This window comes from Acyrthosiphon pisum, chromosome X, assembly GCF_005508785.2.
Source record: "Acyrthosiphon pisum isolate AL4f chromosome X, pea_aphid_22Mar2018_4r6ur, whole genome shotgun sequence".
Taxonomy (NCBI): domain Eukaryota; kingdom Metazoa; phylum Arthropoda; class Insecta; order Hemiptera; family Aphididae; genus Acyrthosiphon; species Acyrthosiphon pisum.
Window position 1 is genome coordinate 90,178,215 of NC_042493.1, and position 20,502 is coordinate 90,198,716.

Here is a 20,502-nt window from a genome sequence, read left to right on the forward strand (position 1 = left end):
CTCCTCCCTTGAACAATCGCCGCGGAGAATTATGACGATCACCGACGGCCGTCGGAACGACCCGGAAAACTTTTCGGCGTCCCGCTGACCCGGCAGACTTTTCCGCGTACCACACATCGCTCTAGTATTAGTTTAATAATATATTATTATACTCGTCTCGCCGCCGCCGCCGCTCCGCTGTCCGCCGACGTCTGCACGTCAACCAGGTGAGTGTGTCCCTCTTCTATCGAATATCGTATAATAATTTGTATTAGGCCTTATTAATAATACTAATATTTTAGTAACTATACTAATGATAATATTACATTATATTGAGGCGCGATCGCCCCCCGCCGGTTGATTCCGTATATTTATTTTTCATCTCCTCCGAGTCGTTTTCGACGCACAATTTTTCTTTTCTTCCCGATTCCGCGCCGCAGATCGAATAAAAGTAATTTTTAAACCATCGAAGTAACGGAAAGAACGCTATGTCTATTATTATATGATATAATAATATAATATTTACCTATTCGCGTTACTACGTGTGTAATGTATATTGTTGAACGCGTACTCGGAAAATTAAATAATTGCATTTTAATATTTAACGATAATTTTTAATTCAAACGAAATTTATGAAACACAAAAAATTACAAAGGAAATATTAATAATTTAGTCCTTTGATATGCAATTATATACGAGAGTATTGGTGTTATTTAAATTTACTTATTTGAGTTTTCCATAAAGAAATTCAAAATGACAATCATTTTTAATTTTGGTGATGGTTATATTGTGTATATAAATGTATAATAAATATAGTTGATGTCCAACAATGCCGGATTGCATAAAAAATTTGATACATTTATTTTGCGATTCGCTAAAATTTAATGAACCCGCAATCACGAGCCACTAAATCATGTTTAAGGGACCATTAGCTCACTATTGACGTTTATAGTGATTATTTATGCAGCCCGGTATAATAAGGATTTGTAATTAAATAAACTTCATACGTTATTTGTCATTGATATATTTATTTTTATCGATCAATTAAATAGGAATAGGTATATATATTATATATAATATATAATTTTGAACTAATTAATACATGTACCTACCTAATATTTATGAAGTTTTGTTGACGGACAAACACATCATCTGATCAGTGATTATATTTTAAATATGTGTAACTATAGTGTGTACATTGCTGCAGGGTTATACGTGTTGTGAATTATCCCAAAATAGTTATTATATACTTGTCGAAAACTCGTTTGATATTTGAACTGCTCATTTTCTGCGAGGCTGCAAGTTGCTACGGTAGTCTAAATATCTATATCTCATTATACCTAACGATAACAACTAAGATTTAAAATCAATCAATGATATCAAAACGTACGTATTGGGAATAGGTAGCTGTCCAACTTTATCTGCTTAAATCTATTCAATAAGTTGCCCAGGTGAACATTTGAGAATTTCATTGTAGGCACATAATATTTTTATCATATTATTTTTATAATATATTTATATATATTATATTATCACATCGCGACAATATTAATATTATATTAATGATCGATACCATAAAAATTGATTGATTTAATGATTCGCTTAAATATGATGTTCCAACTATGCAGGGCACTAAATCGCGTGTAAGAGACATGATTAGCTAATTTTATTGATTCATTAAATGTTTAGTATGATTGTTTACGCAATTCGTGTTATATATTAATTGTCATTTTTGTCTAGACGCAAAATATGTACATATGGTATAAAATCGGTATATACTACCAATTGTTAAGTATCGTTTATTCTACTGATATAAATCTATGTACCTACCTATGCGTGTTTCTATTATATCACACAAATTAAATATATAAATAATTAAATACCAACTAGTCGTTGTGAACGATTATTTATTCGGATGAAAAATTTCAGGTTGAATAGATAAAACAACCTAAAAACGAGTATAGAGACTATAGATTCGAAATTATAAACCGTCGGGTTGATTTTCAAAATATAAACAATAATTTGTGGTTAATCAACGAGCATTTTAACATTTATTGACAAGAAATTGATATTCATATTCATTAGGTAGGTACGACAGTAAATGAAATCTGACACGATACGGGAGACACAACACGTTAGATAATATACAACGTGGGTTATCGGAGCAAGAAAAACGATATGTTGTTGAATCTATGTAGTAAAATAATAACCTATTAATACCAGCTAGATTTAAATTTTAAATTAAATTAAAAAACACGATTTTATTTTTTAGTTTCTTTTAAAAGGCAGTTTATATTTATCAGAGGAACGTATCCATTTCAATAGTATAAGCTATACTAGTCTATAGGTATACTACAAGCACATACGACTTACCCACCATATAGGTATCGTAACAATATTAACAAGTTATGTGTGGATTGATCTATATTATAATAATTCTTCACTTATTCCAAACACACTATGATAACATTTTGAAGCTATTGTAGAATTTTAATTCTAAATATCTATATTATGAATATACGACATTAAATAAAATTATTATGGCAAAGTTTTCATAAAATTAGTTTTATACGGTGGTTACATTTATAACAATGCATAACTTATATGAATTTGGGTTACTTTATTGTTATAAGTACCTACAACTATACGTAACAATGTTATTTTGATTATACGCAATTATTACAGTTTAATGAATAACGTTCACGACGTGCATAAGCATTATAATTTATTAGTTATTATCCATCATAATATTATATTATTATGCATTTGTGTATTATCATAGAATACTGCTAAAACAGTGCGTAATACCACGCATTTCAGTGCTTAGTTTTAAATTTCACTTGTAAGATATTGAGTACCTATAGAACCTGTATCCTGTACGCGTTTAATCTACACCTTCTCTCGACGATTGCAATTTTTCAGAGAAATAATGGGGTAATAATAATATTATAACGCTCGCACTGCTGCACGTATGCACTAGTTTAGTTATTTTGAAACTAGACACCCGGAAATTAATAACGGCTTAACACTACGACATTTTTGTGTAGTGTGGCTATTAATTAAATTTGAATAATATTATTAATCGCAATAATATGACAGACGAGAGTATTTCGTTTCTACGTATGTAAAATGTCACTCACGCGTTTATAATGATTGTAATTTTTAAATCGTTTAAATAGTACGAATTATAATAGTTCAACGAAAATAAGAAAAATATTATACGATACGTTCAACAGGCGGGACGGCGCGGCGCTCGGCCAGCCAGGATTTTTTTCGTCGACAAGAGTTTAACCATGGTTATGCATAACACACACACACACACACACACAAACACATGCGCGTGCGCGTAAAGAGAGGAGATGATGTTGGACCTGTCTGCAGATAATGTAATTTTAATAACAAATTAGGATAAATGTTCGTCAAAGGAAGTATTCAACGAGATTATGAAGAAAAAAAAACTTAATATAAATCACTAAAATTCGGTTTTAGCAAACTATAATAATAACTAATCGTATAAAAAGGGCTCGTACGGTCGGCGTGTTCAGTGTTACACAATAATTTATGGTATGGTTAATACCTAATAGGTACGTAATCTTGGCTAAAGAAATACGTAGGTAATATTATAAATTGTTGGTGACAAGGTGCGAGAGCGGATATTAGGTCACGTTTTATAATGGTTTTAGATTTAGAGGAAAACACTCATTTGTATTTTTGGGATATATATCGATAGATATGTTTATCGAAATGGTGCTTTAAACAACAAAAATATGGATGTTTACGGAAATTGTAAAATAAATGTACCTACTAAATATTATAGTATTCAAGAACGATTATTTTTTATTTCAGAATATAATATTTTAATGGGTATCCTCTTTGGATTTAATAATAATTAACTAGCGCGTTTTAACTCTAAAACTGCACTATGCTCAGTGGTACTTAATAAATAATAAGTATTAAGTTATTATAAGTAATAATATTACTTATAACATCAGTGGCGTGCCGAACTGACAAGCAGACCTGAGGCAAACTATACAATTTGATCCCCCTCCCCACCACCAACAGTTTTTTCACTATTTTTTTTTATTATTCAAAATAATAAATATTATTAAGTTTTTTTAGGTATAAGTTGCACATCTATACTAACACAACCACCCACCCACCCAAATTTCCCTTGAGGCAATTGCTTCAAAAAATGAATGTTCGGCACGCCACTGTATAACATTATACCTACCTAGGTACTAATCGGTCTGTGTCAACATGTTTTACTGAATTAGAATTCTAGGTTTATAATTATACATCTTGTAATATTTATTACGCACCAACCATCAACAGTAATTAAGTATACTGGACGCCACATGTAAATATGTAAAATTCCGATTGATATTATTTAAATAATAATATAATATTTCTATTTTTCTTAAAATGTCGTTAAAGTTGCCTATGTGAACCCCTTGAAAACTCCGTTGAAACGTTCTCTCGTAATAACACGTTATAATATTATGTCCAAAGGTGGGCACTAACTAGTTAAAAAGTTAATTTTTTAAAACTTTTTAACTTAACCAGTTAGTTTATTTTCTAATCAACTTATGAACTTAACTAGTTTAATTTACAGTTGAAATAACTTAGCTTTTCTCAGTTGATTTTAAAAAAATCAATCAAGTTAAAACATTTTGAAATTTTGATTTATACTTAAATATTACTATATCAGTATAAAATAAAAATATTCCAAGACAAAAACACAAACATTTCTGTTATTTTTCTTGATAACATAATTTTGTGTACATTTTATTAAGTTGTAAATTATATATTATGCAAGTTACAATTATAAATGTTTTTAATAAACTTGATAATTTTAAATTACAAATTGACAATTGTTATGTTTTAATGTTAGAGAACTTATAATATATATGAAGTTCATGTAGTCATCTTCACGTATTATGACATTCCATTGCTATACGATATAAAAAAATATATTTGTTGAATTATTGATTTGAGATGAGTATAGTGTAAATAAGTAAATAATAGTAAAGTAAAAGTAAAATGGTATATAGTGTTCATTATGATAAAAGTTTAATAAAATTGTTTTTTATAATTTGTAAATTAGAAACTAGAAAGACACATTCACTCTTTAAGTGATTTAAATACTAATAAAAAAAAAATAGATTAACTTTTTTTAAACTGAGTTAAGTTAATATTTTTTTTCTATATTAACTTTTTAACTTATCGAGTTAAATTTATTATTTGTTAACTGTTAACTTTTAACTTATCGACCTTGTATCCTCTTAACTTAACTTAACTTGAGTTAATTATTTTCATTAACTTGCCCGCCTTTGATTATGTCCTACGTAAGATGTAACCGAATGAAAAGTAAAAATAATATAATGATGCGATGTAGCCACATGTATAGAATAGAGATATCGTGCGTGCGCTTGTTTCGCTAATTATATATGCGTTTACTATAAACCTTAATAATATTATTATGCATAATAACGATAACACAGTTCGGACCACTCGCTAAACGAGAAACATAATAATATTATAATATAAGTATTACCCACCTATAACATTTGATTTAATGAGATAAACATTACATTTCGATTTTACACAATTGCCAATTTTCAAACAATAACCTCTGTATACAAATATAATATATATATATAAGCACAATACACTGTAGTACACATATGCTGGTTCATACACAAATATACAATGTTGTGTGTGCACTCGATATTGTTATATATTATTATTTTGTGTGCCGAGCGTACGCGTCACTGTGTCAACACGTGATTTTGTTTATTTTGTATTTTTACCGGGTGTTTTGTTATTTTAATCACGTATTGGAGGATACCAATGTACATATTATTATATATCCACGTCCAATAGAGTGTACAGAGTGTATTTTAAAAATAATATTCCATGTTTACATAATTATTTATTTGTTTTCGCAATACAATAGATTATTGTCCTTCTCGTACATCAGATTCGCATTATTGATAAACGTTACTTTTAATATGTTAATAATATTATACAATCGTTAAGAATTTAAAATACAATATATTCTGCGAATAAAAATGTAGTATACTGCAGAATACTGAAAAAAAATTGTCCTTATAGTCCCTAAAGTTTAATGTTAGAATCCATTAGGATTTGTTTACTGTACACTAATTTAAAAAGTATTTAATCATCATTCATCACACGAAAAAATGTTAATAAGCACTATATTATGACTAAAAAAAACTTACACAGGCAATTTCTGGACTTTGAAAGTTTTCATATAGACATATTTTTGAAGTAAAGTCATAGTATTTAATTGTGTTTGAAATAATAGACCTACTTCCTGCAATGCACTTAAATTATTTTCTGCTTAAATACGGGAATTATTTGTAATTATAATAATGGGTATGTTTAATGTATTTGAAACGTATTTATCTCTGTTATAATAATATATTCATTAATCGTTTCGAGCAACGTGATTGTGTTACGTACGGTATTATATAGTCGAACGGGTAGGTAGAGGTAGGTAGATATACGCGATGAGTACTTTGATGTCAACACATGTTAAATATTATGTATTTGTGTGTACCATTATAAATTGTCACGATTATTTTTCGAGCGGATAAGTAAATCAAAAATATGTCACAGAGAGAATTCGTGTTATATTTGATTAAGTACAATAATATAGGAACCTATATTATAATATAACAATAATATTTTGTATTATATCGTTTTTTTTTTTTTGTTTTTATACAAACGAAATCTCTCGTTTGTCTTTGAATGACAGTCGACACGATCGTATAATATTACAATCCAGCTCATATTATTCACATGGACACGGTTAAGGCGAAGTGTGAACGCTCTGCGGGGGTGGAATGTTTCGGTAGTTGAGCAAATTGCAGTTTACGTGATATGAGTTTGATAAATGTACATGTTTAAATATTCTAATGCATACAATGATGTGCGTTTTTGTTTTTTTCGTGCGTATTATATGAAGTTGAAAAATGTCAAGAAAATGTTAGAGAATCTCCGCTCTCGCTGTCAATAATGCGAGTGTACTATTATATTGATGTCCCTAGGGGATGGCTTACATTGTGTACTAGGTTGCGGAAAAATGTTAAATAATATTATTATGCTCGTCGGACGTAATCATTAATATTGTACATGCCGTTAATGAATTATTTATTATAGTTTAATACTTACATTATCATATGGTATTTAGTCGTTCAAGTTTCGACGACGAAAACAAATCTCTCCTGTAAACGATTCCAAGCTTAATATATATATATATAATATAATATTATTATTATTATGATGCAGCACGCGGCGGCTACCCGTGTTGCACGATATTGTATTAATATTAATAACACAGTTGTTAGTCGCCTCGACATATTTCATAATAATAATAATAACGATACTATCTCGGGTTGTCGACCATTATATTATACCTGGTGTACCTATATTGAATATCTGTCGGTTCATAAATATGGCGCGCCGGTTAAACGGTCTCCGTCGTCGAGTATTATCCATTCGACACGGACAAGTGCCGCCACGCGTACCTCCCATCATATATTACTCATATATTATTATACGCTCGTGGGTTAAGCTTAGGTATCACACGTAATATTATTATGCACACACACACACACACACGTCCATCGATATATTTTATCGACTCGGCCGTTTGTATAATATTATATTATATTGTATACGTTTAAGAAATATGTTTTATTTTTTTTCGGACTTCTTCGGAAGCTGACCTTCCGGAATGCTCCGAATATGGGCACGCTGCTATTATTACTATATCATATTATTGCTCTACGTACGTAGGTACGAGTAAACCTATTACATGTGTAGCGGGCGTGTGTGTATATTATAATTCGTATATATGATCGCGACGGCTCCTCGAGTGCCCATATAATAATAATATCTACGTCTCGTTTCTCGATCGTGTCCGCGCGTTGAACCGCTTAAATGCTCGTCCTAAACTGGTATATGTACACACACACACACACACACACACACACACACACTCAGTGTGTATAACGTACCTACATTACATGTACGATATTTAATTTGGTTTAGCCGGGTGCGCTGCCTCAACGAGGTTCTTTTATACGCGTATAATAATATATACGTTCATATATAATATTATTCCACCGTCTGCTGTGGCACCGTACATACACACACACACACACGCGCGCGCCAATGCTAATTATAGTTTACCGGCGTCAGGTCGGGGTCTAACTCGGACCGGCATTTATAGATCTGTTCCTATTCACCGCCCTTTAACTAAGTAAAAGAATTATACATATACGCGTGTAGGTACTATTATATACGTGTATATAAGTCCCGCATGTACACCGGTGCAGTGTCTGTCTTTATATATATATATATATAGGTATCGTCTCGTCTGTTTTACGAGATCGACTAATTGTGACTTGTGTGTGGACCGCATGTTATTAAAGTCTGACTCGCGTTTACGCTCGGAATCGTAATTTTTTTTTTTTTTTTTGCAAAATTTCTTCTGTGTACGCTACATATTATATAGAGGTACCTACCCCGTTATTCACACGTACATACGCACATACACACGACCCAGGGTGGTCCGCTGCTGATTGGCGGTCCTATTCATTATAATATATTATGTGTGCGGAAGGGAGATGAAGAAAAGTTGAAAACATTAATTCATTTTTAAATAATAATCTCTTTTACAGCGAACACACTGCTGCCTGACGTTATTTTAAATTTTCACTCGTCGGTGGCGTGGCAGAGTGAAATATTTTATCGCGCAATTCATTTTTTGAATGACCCACCATTCGCATTTACTACCTAATATAATTCTAACTATTATTGTAGTTATTATTCTTATTAAATATCATATTCATATGAAGTTATAGCCTTATACTACAATTTCTCACTAAATCCAGCAATTACCTACCCGCAACCACCCGTTTGAAATGATGGGGTGCTGCCCTTCAGAATCACGTGTAACCCACCAGTGTACTTACATAACACTCCTGCCACGTTTTCAAATGACATACTATGTTGGGAGTCTTCAACTTTAATATAGCTTCATTGAACTGGTTCACCACATTTGCTTGTTGTTTCGATGTCATCAATCCGACGTCCTTTGATGTCGTTTTACATTTTTGGGAACTCAATTCCGTTCGTTTATGAAACCCACGAATTTACTAGGCTGAATAAATTGGCGCCACAACCACTTAGAACTATTTTTTGGACGTTTTATTTCAAATTATTCTTTTTCATTAAAGCCACTCGGTGTTATAAGTCTGATCGACATTTTGACCGGTAGAATCGAATTCATAATTCACAGTGTCTTTAATACCAAAAACATATCTAGACTTCAAATCGCAGTATTTTTTTATCACTTCTATCGTGGCTCGTATACGAACGCACGATAAATGTATTATATAGATAATGTTACGGTCGAGTAATAGTTTTACAAGTACAGCAACTTAATGTAATCTTTGATATCCGTCATAATCTTCACTTGCAAATTCTTGCAAACTACTTGGTAACTCTGGACATGATTCAAGAAATCTCTGAATTAAGTTGCAGGGTCAACTTTGCAGATGTCAATTATTCAACAATTCTGTAGGGTACATTATTTAATTAATTCGATCACGATTTCTCGAAAGAATGGGAATAGACAAAAAGTTAGATTGGACCGATAATAATAGGTATTATTATCACTTACGTGGCTAAATACCGACGGGTCAAGAATAGGTATAATATTCGTATAATACGACATCGGACGATGTTTTATTTTATTTTTATTCGCGGCTATGGGTGGGTGCTACTGCAGCGTGAATGGATAATATAAAGAAACCTACTGACAAGAGTTATTATTATAAATTGAGCACAACATTTTGGCACGATCAAAAACTTGAAAATTACAAAACGGGCAGATTTCGAAGAAGTTATATCCACGACATAAACTTTTGTGAAAAGGGAAAACGGTCGAACTCACACGTTGCCGATTCGTGTACCTACTTACAAGTGATGACCAACTAATTATTGAGAAAAATTGAATTGAAGATTTTGAATGTTGGCGGTCAACTTCAAGGACACGTGTATATATTATACATGCTGTATACCTATATTGGTGTATGGTGCCGCTCGCTGCGAGATCAAAACTCGCACCTCGTTTCACGACGACTGCGTCTATAATATGTTATTATTTGCTATAATATAACACGTTAATTCGACGACTTTACCGTCTATTAACGCCAACAACAACACTACAGTGACGGCGATTATAACAATAACAATAACGACCGACTGCGTAATACGATATAATATAATATTACGTAAAGTCTTTCTTCCGGTGCCGTTCGAACAGTTATAATAATAATAATAAAAAAAATGGAAAATCATTTCTTGCCGGTCTCGTGCCCCGTACACGATATATACATATTGTTGTACAGTACTTAAACATTATATTATTATATACCTGCACAAGGTGCGAAGAACAACGACAAAGGACACTGTCTGGTCACGACGCGGTGTTGCTGCAGCGCACTGAATCGTTTAAGCGTTATTATCAAATTCGTTATCCGCTTTTAAAGCATGAAAGCGTGTTTCGGCCAAAAGTAGTATATAGGTATATATTAAGTAGGTATACATTTATATAGGCGCACACTGCAATTTGTGCACTTACGGCCGTGACGATATTTTATACATTGTTGTGTTACGATATATTATATTATTATTATTATGAAAAACGATATCTCAAAAACAAAAAACTCTCTCGGATGTTATTATTATTATTATTATTGGCGCGTGGTCGTATACCTAACCTAACCTGTACCTACATTTTGGGTATACAATCCGTATTTATACTATAATATTTTTATTGTAGTACAATAATAGAATTAAAAAAAAAAAAAAAAAATGTTATTTGTGCGTGACGCGTTGACGTCGTGATATCAAAACAGAATATTATAATGAAAGAAAAATGTGTTTTTTCCGACGTCGGGCGGTTAATTCGACGTAGCAACATGATTTTTATTCGTTTGAAATCTCAATGAATTCGTTTAGGTGCAAAATAAAATAATATATAGACCTGCAGGTATACACTAATAACTTATCGGCGGGAACGAATTTAAATGAATCGTGCGCTACGATACATAATAGACTTTTAATTGTATATCGTATTGCTAACCTGCAGGTCTGACAGTTTGACGCGCAATCCAATCATTATATTATTATTATGTATAATAATAATAATATTATATCGGCAAAGCTGCAGGTGGAAAAGCTTCAAAAGCATAAACACGAAAGGAAAATAAAAATGCCGCCTATACTGAAAAATGTTCAAGAGAGTAATTATCAGAGAGAGTGCGTCCACCTTTAACGAGATTTACAGTAGACATTTATACAAGTAATATGTTGATATAATGAATATTATAAGACTTATTATATTGCGACGGAAATAATCGAATTTTGGAAAGTTGACTTCAAATATTATGAGCTAGTTCGTAACTCGTAAGGATATAGTTTGATGAGCATAGAATTGAACCAACATCACGAACTCGTTATATTTTATCTCGACTGTATAGTTATTGTCAAGTGTATTTTTATTTATATATAAATATACAATAATGTATGTTAAGTACAACCGAGTACTTAATATTATATATATGGCGCTTATCGGACCTTTTTCATAACACGATTCCGTACGTTAAATTCATTTTGTTTTTGCGAGACGTTGCCAAATTTTCTGAATTTCACAATTGTATATAACTAAGAAAATAAATTAAATCTATAGATTATAGAACAACAAACGGTCCAGAAAACTTCCACAAATTGTACAACAGCCAATACCGTAGTGCTCACCCACCAACAAATGTATAGGGATATCAATATTAATGGGGAGATCCAAATTGTAACAACTATAACAATAAAAAAAAATGTGTTTATTCTTGAGAGGATTATTCAATAAGTTGGCTGTATATTATATTCTAAGTAAAATGTTTGAAAAACGTATTTTGATGATGATGATGTATTATTTAGTTAATAATTATAAGAATAATTACGTTACATTTTATACACATTTATTTGATCTCAATATGTTGGAAATTGACGCAAAAAAAGTTCAAGTAAAAAAAGCGAGTAAGTTTTAGGTAACCTCTCTTCTGTACATTATAATATTATGTGTCTAGTACTCAATAGTATACACCATCATTAAAATTACGGTAATGGATTTGTTAATAATTATTATCATTGGACACGAATAATGTTAATAAGTTAATTTGATAACATGATTATATTGCTACTTAATACCTATGTCCTATATAGTGATTTATGTTACTATTAGGAAGTAGTTATAATATTATGCTAGAAATATAGGCAACAGCTTGAAATTTAAATAGGTATTTCGAAAATGTAATCATTGGGTATAAATCTTAATTTTTTTTGATAAATATCCAATTTTTTCAAAATAATATTATTATGATCTCATTAAAATGTCTTTATAAGATATTTTTTTTGGAGCAGTAAAAACTATACTCCAAAAGAAGGCGAAGCACTAAATATAATACCTTAATATTATGTATATGATGTGGATTGTATTATGTTATTATTTTATTATGTTGATTGGTAATATGAAAACATTCATCGGTCCACTCGGAATCTAATGTTTGATATCAAAATTCGATATACGATTTGATTCCAATGCAATAAACACGAACTCTATGTTATTGATTTTCGTCCATATATATCTTGAACTTTGAACGAACGACTGAGGGGGGGAGGTCTGACATTATATTATATACGTATAATAATATATTGTATACCTAAGTACATATATGCAGAGTGTTTTGATTGTTAATAACTCGAACGATATACTGGATAATAATAATATATGGGTTAATAGGCGTAAAGTTTTCGAAGCCTATCTCGAGGACGTTAATACGAATATCATAATATTATACGATGGCTATTGCGAAAACAGTATTGAACCGCTGCCACCGTAGCGCCCATACGTATAATATTGTACTTTACCGCCGTAATATTATTATGGTGTCCGCCGATGCTGTGGATAACTGCAGGTGGGCGTTATAGATGTTATAAACATCTGATTTATATATTGTTACGTGTAGGTACAAAATATAATAATATGCGACCTGCACCGATTATACGTATAGGTCATACACATTTCAGACACCCCGTATAATGATATATTATATTATTGGCTATTATAGTTGTAGGGCTCGGAAGTTAAATTATTTTAATATAGAAGTCGAGATCGATAAGTTAAAGGTAACCTAGCTAGAAATTCAGGCAGGTAAATAACTCGGATAACCGACACACTATATTAAATAGATATTTATTATTATTATTATTATTTTTTTTTTGATTAAATATAACTCTAATAGGTTCAATTAAATATGAGCAACGCAATGAAAAACTGGTAAGACAAAAATAATATTACGCCATAAGTATGTCTACAGCAAAAACGTGGCATCATCAAAATGTTTTTTAATGGGGAAATGTGTTTTTGCCACTCTGCGCAAATCTTTAAAAAAGGAAAAATCTAGGGAATAATTAATTGAATATAAAATAGGTTATAAGGTAACGGATTTTTTTTCAGGAAATTTTAATTATGCATAAAAAACTACTAAGAAATATTCACGTTTTCCATATAAAATTTACGAAAATACAAAAATATAAATTTTAAATATTAGCTTTTAATATCGTCATTGCGTATATAAACGATACGTTTCTAGCTGGATCTGCTATAAATCGAGATCACAGTTCAGACAAAACATATGCAATTTCTACAACTTCCGAGCCCTATAGCAGCTATTATTAGTTTACTACACTTGTGTATGAAATATGTGTGCTTATAAAAAAAAAAATGTGTTTAAAATAACATATTTTACCCTTCACAGACATTTCGGAAATAGTTTCCATGTGCATATTTGTTTGGTGCACTATGGTAATAATTATATGTATTACTGTCGGTCTTGCTGCAGATCGTATATAATCAAATACGACTATGTGACTTATCCCGACCATTAGAAATATCCATTGCACATATTTATATAGTAAATTTAACCATATGATAATTAATAACTAAAACTGCATTGTATTTTCCAACGTAAAAGCATATTATTATAATTTATAGTTATAACTTATAATCACTGAAATATGGTAATATCGACTATGATGTTTTAAAATATTTTTCCCGTATACTGTTATTACCTATTGTACGTTTGCAACTTATTGTATACCCGCACGAGCGTTCCCAAATAAGTTGATACGTAATACTATATAATATTGTATTGCGTAAAGTTATTGCAGACATGTCAAGTGCAAATATGGGTTACTGCAGTGACCATGGTATGTCTTTAACGATTTCAAATTATTCACCAATTCTATGAAAATTGTAATTTGTCATGTGGTTAAACACCTGTTTATATTACTACGAACAACAATTCAGTAATAGGGCAAAGTTGTCGAGGAAGGTAAAGTTACACATTCATCTACATACCATATTATATAGGTATAGGTACTAAAAGTGGTTGGCAGATAACTTCATATAGAATACGAACACCTACACCATTACATACACTTATTAGAGATATTCTAAGGTGTTATGATGTGATATGATTGGAGATATCGATAATAAAATTCGAATAAAAACGTATCGGGTTTGACATAAACGTTTAAATTATAACAATATATGTACCTATCAACCTATACTTTTCAATCGATTTCAATTGATTTCAGTTTCTTTTATTTTTGAATTAAACTCACGACGGTACAGTAAACATTTTTTTCTAAAATGTTTCCATTGCGTTACGCCGATTTTCCTATATTATTATGTTTAACCGCATACGATAACAATATGTACCTATAGGTACTTGAAAGTTTTATACTATTATCATCGTTATCTTTTTATCCATCCGTAATTTCATTAACTTTAGATCTGTTCGACGTCGAGAGCCTCTAAAGCATTTTTTTTTCTTTTTCAAAACACCTATTGTGCGTTTATACAACAACGCAATGTTCTTTGTATCTATTTGTACGTTTACCGCGGCGATCGTTCCTCCTCGAGAACAGCCGCCCCGATACGATCGGCGTTTCGTTTGTCGGCGGGCGAAGTAGACGTACATAATATTATATATATCTGCTACCGACCTACCAACATTATATTATATTAAATTAAATTGTATGTCTATGGAGGAGACAATGCGAACAGTCGGCAAAAGGTCATCATCGACTCGTCGGTTTCTGTTTCACAGCTCAACGGCCTAGCTGGCCTTTGTGCACGGGACATCGCCATCGACTCGAGAACTATATAGGTACACCGCAGTTGAACGGGAGCGATTATTGTCACAGTAAACACACTATCGTTATCTCAAAATGCATTAATGGTTTTGAGAATGTTTCGTTGCATGCTGCAATACGAGAATTCATTCCGAGACGATATTTTAGTGGGAAAAAATAATAAGCTAAACGCGATACGTAATATTATATTATGCACAGTAATAATAATAAAAACCCGTACTCTATAGAATGTTGTAATAACAACATCGGTCAAGCTGTTAACGAATAAAACATTTTCAAAAAAAAAAAAAAAAAAATGTCCATAGGAATATGGAATAAAAAAATGATGTCGTTATTCTGCTGAAGATTATGAAATATAATTTTTTTCAAAACTGTTTTATTGATTTAAATTTATTACGTAAAAAACATTTTTAAATGCTTTAATCGTTTTCGATATGATGAACATTTACTGTTAGAAAAATACCGTATGCTACGTGTCATGTCTGTACGTTTGAAGCATATAATAATATATTAAAATATATAATACAAATTATATGCAATATTCAGCTACGCCCACGACTGTTATAATGATAATATTATAATGTATATGATATATCACGTATATTGCACCGTCGACTTTAAGGTTTTTATGTCGCGGGTCAGACATTTCCTATACATTTATTTGGGGCGGAAAGTAATCCGACGGGGTGATAACAATTATAAGGGGCTGCGACGACCACCGGTGTTGTCTAAAAAATATATAATTTTACCGATGGCCAAACAATACATCGTATGAGTAAAACACTAAAACGTACATTATTATATATGTGATCAAAATTCGAAATAGTAACAAGTTAAATCTATTGAAACTTTAAACTTTTTATTACAATTGTATTTCTGTTTCACGTATATTATATTATTACGTAACTATTTAACTTTTTGTCTTTTGATCTACTAAATAGTTCAAATACTTTAAACATGATTTTATACTGCGTAACAGACAATTGACTTTTCATTAATGGATGACTGTTCTTCCACCTTTCCCTATACAATAAATGCTATTTAATTAGTGCTATTTACAGTATTGGAAAAGTTCTAAATGCTTTGTGTATAGTTTGTTTGATATTCGTTTTGTTTAATAAATACTTATTCGGGCATTCCAAGTATTGTTTACTAGTATTTAATGATTGTTGTTCACAAATATTTATTTGGATAATAACTTTAAAAAAAAAAAAAAAAAACAGTAATTTTATAGATAGTTAAATTAAATAAATACAAAATAATACAAAGTATTATGGAAAATAACTTACTACGATGATCCGAGTATTGGAGATTTGTGCATCGTACGTAGTAAAAATAAACGATTTTTTTAATTCTACTGAATGGACAAAATAAATGTCGACAGTATATTTTCAAGAAGAGAATACAGAGGAAGAGTACAAGATGTACAGGAAGTTTTCTATACATAACTATATTAAAATTATAAACCATATCAACTATATATTATTATTATTTTATACTAAATTAATAAAGATATTTGATTGTCGGCTGGAAAATCCTAAACAGTACATCCTGCATTGGACATCCAAATACATTCGATAGCTCGACATATTCTGTTGAATCATATTATTATATATTGTAATGGACGTAGTCACATATTTGATTGAAATATTGAATGTGTGTTGCGCTTGAATTTTTATAAATTATAACTATCAAGCAGGGTTTTACCTCCAACTCGTGGTCTACGTTTCCTCCCCAAATATGTATAAAGGTATATATTATATAGGTATATCGTAGCAGATGCACACTTAAATGTAAATAAATTAAACACATAATTAAATAATAATAAGTGATATTATTGAATACATTAATATTATAAGATAGTATCGTTTAAAGACTGCGAACCTTCTAGGGAAGAGGGGTACTTCCCGGGACTTATCCCCCAAATCCACCCTCGGATGTGTAATATCGATCGAAATGCAGAAAATCAATATTATAATAATGCAAAGTGTTGACAATGTTTATACTCTACCTTTCGAACTTCCGCCCCACCCCTATTTTGAGTTTGCCGTATAAGTCAGCTATAGGTCCGTCCGCGGAGATCAAACAAAAAAAAATTTTTTAAAAATAGAGCGAGCGCGTTCCACCGACGACCACGTGTGTGGTCAATGCGCACACTTTTAATTGTATGGGCGTTCCTCTCTTTCTCCGCGCACTTTGTCACTTTTCGCGTACCTACATAATATGTACTTCCTTCTCCTCCTTTGACTCACATACAATACGATATTGTAATAATATAATAATATCGTATAATGTACGCCCCGGGAAAACGAGAAACGTCGTCGCCCCCTCCCACCCACCAGCCCCGAAAGTATGCATCTGCCACGTGGAGTGTGTCCATCTATATATACACGCATATGTATTATGTATATATAGATGTATAATTACATCGCGTAATATATCGCACACATCAGGAGGAGGCGGACTCGCCGAGGTCTTATGGTTTCAGTGCGACGATGTATTATATTATAGTCTCGTCATATATGCGCCGCAAAGCCATTATTAAATGTGTGATTATATTGTAACCCCCGAGGGGAAGGTCAAAGTTGCTCATTGTGTATTCCGTAATCACAAGACTATAACTTATATTATATTGTATGCCATCTATATATACAATAACTTATACATAATAAGGCACCACCACTATAGTTTTTTCATGTACGTAGGTGGTCCGAGGGTTGTAAGTTTTTATCTAAACGGATAGACTGTCTCGACAAAAATAGATTGTTGTAAGGTATAGGTAGTCCGTACAAATGATTCGTGTCCATATTATATTGTCAAACATATGAAATTCGCGTGCCTGTATACAGGAAACTGTCAAACAAACAATACACGATGAGGTACCTATTATACACCTTTATACATCATTAATCATTTTGCAACGTGTACTTACGTCATAATAATAATATTATTATCGTAATAAATGCATTTTTTCTTTCAGTTTTCCGTATAGACTATTTATAGACAACCGTGGAGTCGTACTCAACGCGTCATCGTCGCTTTTCTCGTTTAACACAACAACGACAATAATAATATGTAATATTCTAGTGTTTTTACACACAGCACACACATACACGCGTATACACATTTTCATTACGGGCGTGTTGACGCGTGTGCGGGCGACGCGTAATTATTCCAAACGAAGGATTTAAGGGTCCGGGGAAAACAAAAAAAAAAGAAAATTTAACGAGAATAAATAATATCTACATATATATATAGGTATTATTATACGACTGCCGGGCGGTGCGACGATGCGTGTGGCTAGGGCAGCAGTGGGGGTGTGTTGGGGGGCATTCGAATGTTACAATGCACATTAACGGGTCGTTAGGGCGAGTAATTGATACAAAGCTGTTCCGGACGCACCTGTCGAGGAGAACGGAGACTGCAGACGTATTGTACGCGGCGACGAGGAGGTATACAGAGTGAGCTAGTCCGGAGAGTGAGCGGGAAACGAGAGTGCTCAGCTACAGAGACTTTATCCAGCCCCGAGCGCGGATCGCAGCTCGGGTGGGTGCCGTGTACGGGTGCAGGTGGGCGGGGGAAAGGGGGCAAATCTCGACGCGTACCCCGCCACCCATGACCCCTCCAGCGTTTTCCTCTGCACACGCGGTATATATATATTTTATTACAACTGTACAGAGGTGCAGGTCCACACGTAGGTACTCTGTACGTACTGTGTATTGTCTTATTATAATATTATATTTTTATCATTCGCCGAACGCGCGTCTACAGGTCGCCGTCCGTGACCGTTTGCAGCACGACTGCCCGGAAACCGCGAACGCGGTGTATATCCGCCGTTTATAACCGGCTCGCGTATACCGCGGTAACGCGCGGTCCGCATCTCCTCGGTCACGGATTTCGATAAGCGGCTTTTTTCTCGTCACATCCTACCGGGCCGCGGTCCGGACGAGCGACGGTGTATTGTACGATTTTACGCCTTATCGATGATATTACACCGTCGCCGACGACCCGATTTATGTACCATATCGTTGTCGATTTACTTGCCTATTTTTGTTATTACCAATTTTAATATCCAGGCACACGCGTAACTATGTTGAGGGTATCCGCACATGTTGTAATCAAATTATGTTATATACGATCTATACGGAGACGGCAACGATCGGTTGTTCGAAATTAATTGACTTAGACTGTGTAAACGATTGAAATGAGAGAATAATCGATCTGTCAATGGTCTTTTAAACTCGCGCGTTTTACGTATTACAACTATGGAGTTGGACAAGAAAAAAAAAATATACGATTGACCGATGATATAATATTATAATGTTTGTGCCTACATAATTTCAAATTAATGCATTTCGTTAAAATATATACACATGTTGAATTTGTCACTGTATACCACCTACACTGGCCAAAGTAATATATTAACAAGTGATTAACAAATTTTGATCGTGAATAATGGTTGGATATTAACCACGGAGCATGATTAACTTCACCAACTAGTTTTTTCGTATAATATAATATATGTAGTCAAACTGTATTTTAACACATAAATATTATATTGCGTCTTCTTAATCATTTAGTATAATAGCAAATCCAACGCGATTACTGTAATTTATCAAATTTTTAACTAGGTATACAACATGTTATCTTTGTAAACTTTTTTGCCCAACGTCGCCTATTAATACTCGAATTGTATGCTGTCGCATATTATATTATTATCGGACCATACTTTGTTGATTATGTTAATTTTTCTCTAGTGGGCGATCGTTGTACTATCATCTGATCTAGGCACGCGTATAGTCTTCGCATTGTGCATTGTGCCTGTATTAAATTTAAAAAACTGCCCTCTCCCCCTCCCCACATAAAAAGGAAAAAAAGAAAAAGAGCAGCAACAAAATCATAATTTATTATTGTAATTTATTACTGTTGATAAAGTTGACTTAGGTTCAAGTCACATTTTTACCGGCACAAGGGTTTCCAACTTATGCGTCTATATAAATTATAATATGTATAGATAGTTTCTTCAATATACATTTCGAGTTTTGACAACGTAAATTTTAAACGTTATAATATATTGGGCGCCTGTGGCCCGTGCAGTGTGCAGTTTCAGTTGCTTATGATCGACAACTATATAGACCGACCACCTGTGTGTATAGCGAGCACTCGTAATAATTATGTAACATAATTTAATAAATATTATGTGACCAT

General features: G+C 32.4%; 1 protein-coding gene across 1 annotated transcript in view; it reads left to right on the forward strand.

The window, feature by feature from the left end:
* The first annotated feature begins 6 nt into the window (after positions 1-6).
* The window catches only part of LOC100570201 (irregular chiasm C-roughest protein), a 254,376-nt gene continuing 233,880 nt past the window's right edge, over positions 7-20,502 (forward strand). Inside the window, exon 1 of the mRNA XM_029491102.1 lies at positions 7-206. The gene's annotated coding sequence lies outside the window, so the exon portion shown is untranslated. The remainder of the gene's footprint in view (positions 207-20,502) is intronic.